The sequence below is a fragment of the Odocoileus virginianus genome, chromosome 19, assembly GCF_023699985.2.
Source record: "Odocoileus virginianus isolate 20LAN1187 ecotype Illinois chromosome 19, Ovbor_1.2, whole genome shotgun sequence".
In the NCBI taxonomy this organism is placed as follows: domain Eukaryota; kingdom Metazoa; phylum Chordata; class Mammalia; order Artiodactyla; family Cervidae; genus Odocoileus; species Odocoileus virginianus.
This window is the reverse complement of record NC_069692.1, coordinates 23,908,869-23,919,018: the sequence shown is the minus strand read 5'-3', so window position 1 is coordinate 23,919,018 and position 10,150 is coordinate 23,908,869.

The window sequence follows — 10,150 nt, the reverse complement described above, 5'->3', positions numbered from 1 at the left end:
TTTCTGTCAGTCTCCTGGATAAAACCTCACATTTCCACCGAGAGGGGGGACTGGAGTTAACACCAGAACCCCACCACATATCAGATTTTTGTAGTTGCGGTAATTTTTGGGGGGGGATTAACTTTTAGTAAACTGCAGATGGTTGAAGACACAGGGTGAGCTCATTTCTTCTCGTCAAATCCTTTACAGGATTGTCATTAAAAAGCCTGGAGCCAAAGGAGCTCCTCGGATATGGTGAGCCAAAGGTTTCCCCGCTGGGAGCCCCAGTGACCTTTGGCAATCTGGTCTCTGAAGTGGGTAGAAGGGAGGTCTCTCTCACATGGAATGGGCTTGGTGAGCTGAATATTACAGGGACTCAGGCTTGGTTTACCCTCCTCACCGCAGCGCTGGGCACAGTTGATCCCTGCCTGTCCTGAACCATGGCCTCCATTTGACTGGAGAACTCACTCCTGTTCCCCTGCCACTTCACTGGCTGCTCCCGCTCCCTCCTCTCAGCAGGATCTTCCTTCTCTCTCCCAACTCTAGGTGATCTAAGCCTTGGAAGGTCTCCCTCCTCTTACCTTCATTTTTTTATGTGATCTTATTTAGTGTCAGGGTTCTCACTGTATCTGCAACTCAAGACTGACATAGTCAATCACCACCTCAATGTGACCAAGTGGATGTCGATCTAACAGGCACCACACACATGGCATGCCCCAGACTGTCTTCTTGTAGCAGGTGGCTGGTTCTCCCATCAAAGTACACCCCAAAAGGAATGCTCCTCAGCCCATCCTCTGCTCCCTGCCAGCCACCAACATGCCTGCTTGGACTGTGCCAATGGCCTCTTGAGTCCTCTGTTTTTGCCCTTGATCTTTCCTACAGTCTGTTCTCCACATGGCAGCCAGAATCTTTTAAAAACACAGATCAGATCCTATCACTATCTTGCTCAAGACCCTCCAGTGCCTTTTGGCCACAGAATAGAAGCTGGAGCTCCTGCCAGTGGCTTCTGGGCCCATGTGATCGGGTGCATCCCTCTGCTCCAACCGCCTGTCAACCACCTTCCCCTTTGCTCACTCTGCTCCTGACGCACTGGTTTTCTTTGCTTCTTCACGCATGACCTCAGCACCTCACACTTGCTGCCATTACTGTCTAGATTCACTGGAATAGCTCATTCCCTCTCCAAGTTTCCACTCTCTTCTTGGAGACATCTTCCCTATTTTCCATTCTATCCCTTTATCCTGCTTTACTTTTCTTTGCCATGCTAATCATTACCTATATTATCATAGAAATCTGTCTCCCTCAGGAGGATGTGAGATTTATAAAAACAGGGACTTTTTGTTCACTGCTTTTACCCCAGGACTCAAAACAGTGCCCAGCACATGGTGGGCAATCAGCAAATATTTGTAAATGAGTGAATAAACACATGCATAAAGAAACTAACCATACTTTGTGTAACAGGGTGGCTGTGACATGTAGTGGTTCAACAGTTTTTAAATTGCTTTTGATTTTGTTGCTAAATGATTTGGCTCCTGTAACAAATCAGGTGGTAAAATAAGTCATTCTGTTGGAAAATAAACCACATCTGAGGTCAAAAACATGGTGCTCTCTCATGTCTCAGATAAAGAATGGATTTTAAAAATCTAGTTAACAGAAGAGCCCGGATAGAATTAGAATATAGGATTCTGGGTCTAGAAGGGACTTCTCTCCCCAAAGGAGATATATACTCTCCCCCTCCAAGAGCAAATCTCAACGGTTCTTCTCACCCTGTGTCCTGTGAGCTCCCCTAATACGTTTGCTCACCAAGTCATCTTCCCAAAACAAGTGCCTGTCCCAGAAGAACCCCTCTTCTAGCTGCTGAAAAATTCCCTCCATGTCATTACAGAAGTTTTAGTAGTAGCCACAACGTACTGGGTATTAGCTATTTGCCACACACTTGGCATTCACTTGTTTACTCCTCAAAGCAATCTAGTGACTTGGTGATGTTAGTAGCCTCATTTCATAAATGAAGAAACCATAGCACAGTGAGGCTAAAGGACATGTCCAAGGTTACAAAGCTGGTGAGACATGAAGCCAGGATTCAACCTGAGGTTCTGACCTCAGCATCCATGCTCTTGATCACCTGCAGGCTCTCTTCTTAGCAGACTACCTGGCTCAAATTGGGTGACTTGGCTAAGGTCACACATAGCAGGCAATGGACAAATGGGGCGGGGGGAGGGTCCAAGTCTTTGTTCCTTGTTCTCTCCAGTTGGCTTGAAAGATTTCAGTGAGATGTATCTGCCTCTTCAGAGTGGGTAGCAAGGAAGTTTCATGGTGGAACTAGTCTCAATTACTAGCTGCTAAGTTAAGGCCAAGGTGAGAAACTGTCTCACTCACCCCATAAAAGAGGGTCAGATTTAGTGTCTGGAATTTTATCTCTGTATAAGTGGCAAAGTATGCCTTTTGTATTTGAAATCTATTTTCCTTTTTAATCCTTCCTCTACAAGATATTTGGTAGTGACAACTTATTAAAAGTACCTTTAACAAGTTTTTTTTCTGCTGTTCCTACTGGATGATTTTGCTTATTTTAAACCTGGTGCAGACTGTACCTGCTATGTTCCTTAATTCTGCCACATTCAAAGACTGACTACTATGTGTGCCCCTGATGGAGTCTTGGTGCTTAAACAGTATTGCTAGGACTCACCCTCATGTCCCAATCCCTAAGCATATAAGGTGAAATTTATGACCTTGAGCAACTCAGACTCTCTGAGCTAGCTTCCTCCTCTCCAACACAAGTGTGGGCCTGGCTGGTCTCTTACTCGATGGTGCCTTCTGATTCTATATCTAGAATAATGACAGTCATTATTTATTACGAGGCACTGTGTTAAGTGTTTTATGCGCATTTCTCATTAAATCTTCACCAACATCACTATGAAATAGGTACTATTATCTCATTTTTATAGATGAAGAAACTACAGTTTAGAGAGGTTAATAAACTTGGCCAAGGTCACACACTCAGCAGGGGAGTGGCAGAGGTGGGATGCAAAGCTTGGCGATGTGCACAGACCCTACAGTCACTACCAGTAATGGGGTGGCAGAGTGCTCCTCACAGAATCATGGAGAGCTGAGGTGCACAGAACAACTCCCCTCACAGCACAGACGGAGACACTGGGGCCAAGAGAATCTGAGAGACGTCCACTGCCACATTACCAGGCAGTGGCAGAGCTGACACGAACTCTCTTCTTGCCTATTTCCTATGGCTGTTCCATCAGGTAGATTCTGGAGAGTGGACATCTCTCTCATCACAAGCTTTTGTTGGACTCCGGACCTGGCTTACTCACCTTTTGTCCAGAGAGATTTTAAAAACAGTTTGAGGAAGTGGTATGTGTCTATCACGCATTAGATTTGTACATTATTGTGCCAGACTTAAGCCTGAACCTATCTCCTATCTATATATATCTGAACCTACCTATCTCTCTTTTTCTTAACTTTATTTGGAATTTGTATTCAGAATCCAAACTGGGTCTCACAAGGATGCTATCAGTTGTCAATGTGCTGGTCCAGTTCTTCTCCACAGGAACTTTACCCACAAATCCATTGCAAGGTGGGTCTGCAGAAGGCTGAGGCTGAACTTGAAGAGACTGCATCTCCTTCCACATGCTAAGCCTAAAACACTGTTCTCCTTCACATCACCTACTGACTTTCAACTTTTAGGTTACTTTTATATTAGGATGATTCTCAGCTCTGCCTGTACATTAGAATCATCCAAGGAAAAAAGAAAAAAGCTCAATAGTATTTGGGACCCACTCACCATTGAAACCTTTGGAAGCTCCAAAACCACTGAAGGCGTTTGAGTAGGAACATGATGTGGGGAACAGTATGCTTCATCAAAGTTGTGGTCAGGTTGCTATTTCCAAAATTAACTGGAGGGAGCTTTCTACATATTTTTTGGAAAGAGCCAGGTCTTCTGTTGCTTAACCTCCCAATTTGGGGTTAATCTTGAATCACAGATTTCCAACACACCTCATTCTTTCTTTTCAGGGTCCCTTAGGGAGTTTATCTTTCATTCTGCAGTTCTCATTCCACACAGAAGAGCTTTAGGAGGAGCATGTACCTCTATACTGTTTTCTCCTTACTTTATTATTTCAAAAATATGTTTTTGTTAACATGTTACAACATTCAATACAGAGTAAAAAATGAGTCTCCCTACTTTCCTACCTCTCAGCCTTGGTTTTCCTCCCTGGAGCCCAGTTTCCAGCTCTCGGTGTCTCCTTGCAGAAATGGTTTCTGCACATACAGACAAATATTATGCACACAGATTTAGCTAAATGGCAACCTTCTAAATACTGACCAGTAACATGCTTTTACCCTCTTTCTCTTTCATCTTCAAAATTAAGATGCAGGTTCTTCTAGGTATTTTTAAGGGGGAATAAAAAGGGCAACGACAAGGTTTAGAGGATCCAGAACCTTAAGAGCTGTCAAAACCACGTTTCTGAGTTCCTTGCTCAGTAGTACTTAGAGCTTCCTGCTCTCTTCCTTTCTCTTCTGCACTGAGGGTGGAGCTCTCCAAATCTTACAGCTGCTCCCCCAGCCTCTTAGGTCCCTGACCCCATTCAGCATATTTTCCTGTTCTTCCTTCATAAAAGTGCCCTTCACTAGCAAGTGGCCCTGAATTTACAGTTGAAGTGAATGAAACAATGCTTGTGAATAGGAGGCCATTCAGGAGTGCCTAACCTCATTCGGGAATTACACAGTTCAGGGGAATTTATGATCCATGGTCACCCTGAGCAACATTTCACTTAGTAATTTAGGCAAGTGACAAGGGTCTGAGCTATAATGCTATAAGTTGGAATTCAAAGGAACGGGTAGACAAAAGAGACCATGCAAAGAGAAATGTGATGCCACTTGATAACTGACTAGGTTTGGGGAGTGGAAAGAAAGGAGTGAACAACTCTCTACACCTTAGAATCGAAGATTTTAAGCTCAAGCAATCAGAAGAATGATGGGATCACTGTTAAACAGGACATTCTTTGTAAAGGTTTTCAAAAGGCTTGTTTTGTTTTTTGTTTTTCTAGGTTGAATACTGTACTCATCGAATTTCGGAGGCAGACCAGGCATGGGAAGATCTGTGAGGTAATAGTTTGTCTCTGACGCTTCTCTGCACCTTTTCTGTTTCACTCTTCTGCCTGAAGCCATGGGCTATTCTTCCATGCGGCTGCCTGTCATATAACCCTGCCAAAGTGATGAACAGTATCAGGTGTAGGCTGATAAAGGCAAAGCTGTGCCCTCTCTCAGGAGTAGCTACATTTAAAAAGAAGACTCACGAAGAAATAAAGCCTTAAGACAAAGAAAGAGAGCACCTACAAGAGTGAAATTAATGGGTCCTAGGGTGAATTTTTTTCAGATGAACTGGTTAATCACAAGGTTAATTATGATCCATTGGGACTACTTATTTCAAAGCTTTTCATGCCTGAACAGATTTCCTAAAGAGAGAGTTCTCCACAGCCTCAGTTAAGTTGAATGCAACTGAAACAGCTTAGTGAGCGAACCCACTCAGACCAGAGCAGGACCTCAGTAATGAATGCATACAACCAACAGTCACCAATTCCAGTCTAGCTGAGTTCACCAGCGGTCTACCTAAATGAGATACTGCTTCACCTCCAGGCATCTGATGTTGAAAATATTCACTGTATAAAAAGTGAAATGGAATAATGGTGAAAAGCAAAGAGCTCTGGAGCCAGGCTATTTAAGTTCAAGCATTTACTAGCTTTGCCAATTACTGCTTGAGTGACCTCAAGACATTTATTTAACTTGCTGTGACCATACTAATACCCACCCTACAGAATGACTGTGAAGACAAAATGACGTACAACACGTACAGCACTGAGACAATGCATTGCAGATAGCAAATTCCATGAGTGTCAGCAGTTAGTGGTTTTACTTACTAATTGTAACATTTCATATTCTGATTTTGCAAGCATTCAGTTTTGCAATTAATTTTAGTTTGTTAAAATCGGACATAATAAAAGAGCAGTATCTCTGCAGTTTCTTTCTTTAACCATTTCAAGTTTCTCTCTGATGTCCCAGGGGCTAGTAATGGCATCACATATGGCAAGGGACTATAAGAAGTTAGGCTACACTCTAAATGGCAGAGATGTCAGGAGACCCTTCAAAGTCATCTTTAAATTCTCATTGCCCATCAGCATAAGATAAAGCCTTTTTATACCCTTTACTATCTACTGTCCACTGGCAGGAAATTCAGTTTAAATTCAACTCAGCCAACAACTTCTCACTTCTGGCTTCAAGCAAGCATCCCTGACAATGGAGACAAAGCAGTTAAAAAAGAAATATATTCTATATCCATGTCTTTTTTTAAAAAATGTATATGCCAAAGTAATTTTTGAAAGAGGTGGCATGCCAATATTAGTTTCTTCAGTTAAAGGAGATACAAGATCCATCTGAATATATCTCAATGAAAGGCAGGTCTGTGATACCTCAGAGCTTGGCGAAAACCGATACCACCAAGGACCTGGGAACATTAGAAGATACTGAATGAACGGGTCTTTTCATCATGAAGTGTTACTATTCTTAAAGTGTAGAGCTACACAAATATTTGTTGAATATTTATGCTAAGTGTTTTGCCTGTGTATGAAATGCCTGTCACATAAGTGTTAATTAATGTTTATTGGAATGTTGAAAAGTAGTGGTAATCTAAAACATTTAAAGTGGGTGGTTGAAAATACTTCATTTAGAAGTATTATTATTTAGATATCACTTACTCTATATTTTGGCCTTTAATTAACTAGGGTAGCTTCTTCTACAATACCATAGCAGGAAAATTTCCTATTCCATATTGTTTTAAACAATTTCTCTCTCTCTGGAGGTCAGCAGGATTCCAGGAAAGAAATATAGTAAGTTTAGTACTTTTACCTTTTAGCTTAGCTAACAAACACCAAATTAAAGCTGTATATAACCTCCAGACAGTTTGTACTGCTATTGATAGAAAATTCACTTTGATAGCATTATTTCTAGGTATGAAAATGGAGCATAGTTAAAAGAACCCCAGAGATTGCACATTTTCTTTGAGAAGACAAATCATTTCCTGCTGCAAATATAAGGCTGATGTTAGAGGTCTAATAAATCTTGTTGATAAATTACACAGAAGCACATAAAATGTCTAAAAGGTAGCTCATGCTAGGAGAATATATTAAATAAATTTACATGCATAATATATATTTTCTCCCTTCAATCAGCTTTCCAAGGAATTGAATGAAGTACTTTAACTTCAAATCAACCCCAAAATGCTGTTTCATATCCTATTTCATGTTTCCTAAACTTTTATTCTACTTCTAGAAAGTCTATACCTTATACTGGATAATGGGATATCTGGAACAATTTATCCAAAGATCTCAAAAAGCCACACATATAATAATGTGAGTTTTACCAAAGAAAAATAGGGTTCTTCAGGGTCACATTACATGTAATATGAGGGCTGGAAGAGCTCAGCTGGCCACAGTTAGACTAAGCACGATGTTCCTTACTCTGCAGCTGTGTTTGTTGAGATACCACTTACAGGCTCTCTCTCAGAACTGAAACCACAAAATAACTAAAACATCTCAAACCACAAAAATCAATCCACAATATCAGCTCTTGGGTATGAATTAAGAGGCATCCAAACTTTTAAATATTCTATGTGTATGTCAGTCGCTCAGTTGTGTCAGACTCTTTGTGATCCCGTGGACTACAGCCTGCCAGGCTCCTCCATCCATGGGATTTTCCAGTCAAGAATACTGGAGTGGGTTGCCATTTCCTTCTCCAGGGAATCTCCCCAACCCAGGGATTGAACCCAGGTCTCCCACTTTGCAGGCAGACTCTCTACCAACTGAGCCATCAGGGAAGCTCATCAATAGGTAATAAATTATTAGTGATAAACATTTTTTGATTAGCTTGTTAGCTTACTGACAGCATATAATAAGACTGTTGGGGAACGGAAGATGACTAGTTAATTTTTTGGTGACACTGGGGGTAAAGTATTATGGGTGGGACACAGTGACATCAGGGACCTGCAGAATTGCCAGCTCAGTGGACAGAGGTAGCACTGAGGTAGTTATTAGAAAGGAATATGTGGGATGGGATGAGATGAAAAGGACCTTGTGAGTGAGACAGGAAAAATTTACTGTGGGACGGAAGAATGTAAAACACTTTCTGCACATACACACACATGTTTGTGTGTGTGTGTGTGTATGCATGCATGTAGGTGTACACACATCTTTCCTTCTCTCCTACCCTAGGCTGGCCCTAGCTAGTTATTCAACCCATAGTGATCTTTGGTAGATTTTTAAAAAAATTTTATGTAGAAAATGCATATTATCTGTAGAAAATAATAATAATTTTATGATCTAGGGATATTTTGACAAATTTCATCCAAGTGGTCTCTGTGTTTATAAATGCATAATTGGGATAATGCCTATAAGATTTTTAAGAATCTGAATGTATGTTTCAACTATTAAAAAAAGCATTAAATATTAAATATTCCCTTAAGACAGGGAATTATGATTATTTTTTTAACTTTTAAAACTTAGTTATTTTTGACTGTGCTAGGTTTTTGTTGCTGCAACATCTTCTCTCTAATTGCAGTGAGAGGGGGCTACTCTCTAGCTGCGGTGCATGGACTTCTCATTGCAGTGACTTCTCTTATGGCAGAGCCACACTAGGGCATGTGGCTTTTAGTCTCCCAGACTCCAGTGCACAGGCTCAGCAGCTGTGGTGCACGGACTTAGTTATTCCGTGGCATGAAGGATCTTCTGGACCAGAGATCAAACCCACGTGTCTCCTTCCTGGAACGTGGATTCTTTACCACTGAGCTACCAGGGAAGCCCTATGATTATCTTGAATGCTGTTTTTTTCCATGTGATAAAAGCTAGGTCCCATAGCTTCCCCTCTCTTTCTCTTGACTTCTTGCCCTTTGGTCATGGTTTATCATTTGCTTTGCTTTACTTTTAGCTGTCATCCAGAAGTCCTTCTCCCCTCACCTCCCATAAAAAATGGGACGAGGTAATTTAACCTGAACAGCTGCTCCCTTGTGTTCCTGATGTTTTACTCTCTTCTTTCATAGTTGAACCCCTAACTCATCCCCTTTCCCTATAACATAGCATGATTGCTGTTGGTTGGAATCTTTAGTGCAAGGCCAACCTTAGTAACTCAAATGATTGACATGGACTAAACTATCTTGTTTAGCCCACCCTGTAAATCGCTTTCCTAGTTTTTAGCCCTTGGGGGTAGAAGGGGGGAAGGGGTAGGGGGCGCTGCTTGCTTATCCTGAGGGCTTTTTATTTTATTGTGGTAGTGTTGGAGAAGACTCTTGAGAGTCCCGTGGACTGCAAGGAGATTCAACCAGTCCATCCTAAAGAAGATCAGTCCTGACTGTTCATTGGAAGGACTGATGTTGAAGCTGAAACTCCAATACTTTGACCACATGATATGAAGAACTGACTCATTTGAAAAGACCCTGATGCTGCGAAAGATTGAGGGCAAGGGGAAAAGGGGATGACAGAGGATGAGATGGTTGGATGGCATCACCGACTCAATGGAGATAAGTTTGAGTGAACTCCAGGAGTTCGTGATGGACAGGGAGGCCTGGTGTACTGCGGTCCATGGGGTCATGAAGAGTCGGATACAACTGAGCGATTGCACTGAACACTGACTTGTAACATTATATAAATTTCATGTGTTCAACACTGTATTTAGATTTCTATATCCACTATAGCATGTTCACCACCAAAAATTTAGCATCTATCTGTTATCATAGTTGAGCCCCTTTACTCATTTTGCCCAGGGCTTTTTACCCCACACTAGACTTCCAGAAAGACTGCTAGTGTTTCTGGAAAAAAAGAGTATGTCCCTGTCTGGGCCCATCCCTTTGACAGCAAAATTGTTTTATGAGCCTTCTTAGACCAATCTGTCTATTGTCTTCTGGGCTCTACCAGGAAATCATCAACATGCCTTTCACTCCTGGTTCTGGGCTTCCAGCTCCTGGTCCAATCTACCAACCAGAGCCGACCACCTCCACCAGTGATTCCAGGCTCCAAGTTCATTCTGCCCTGCCCTTGCTGTCAGGGTTCTCACAGCAGTGAGCTGAGAGACCCCAGCTTCTCCCACTATTCAGTCACCTCACTCTAGTTTCCAGGAGGGCGTT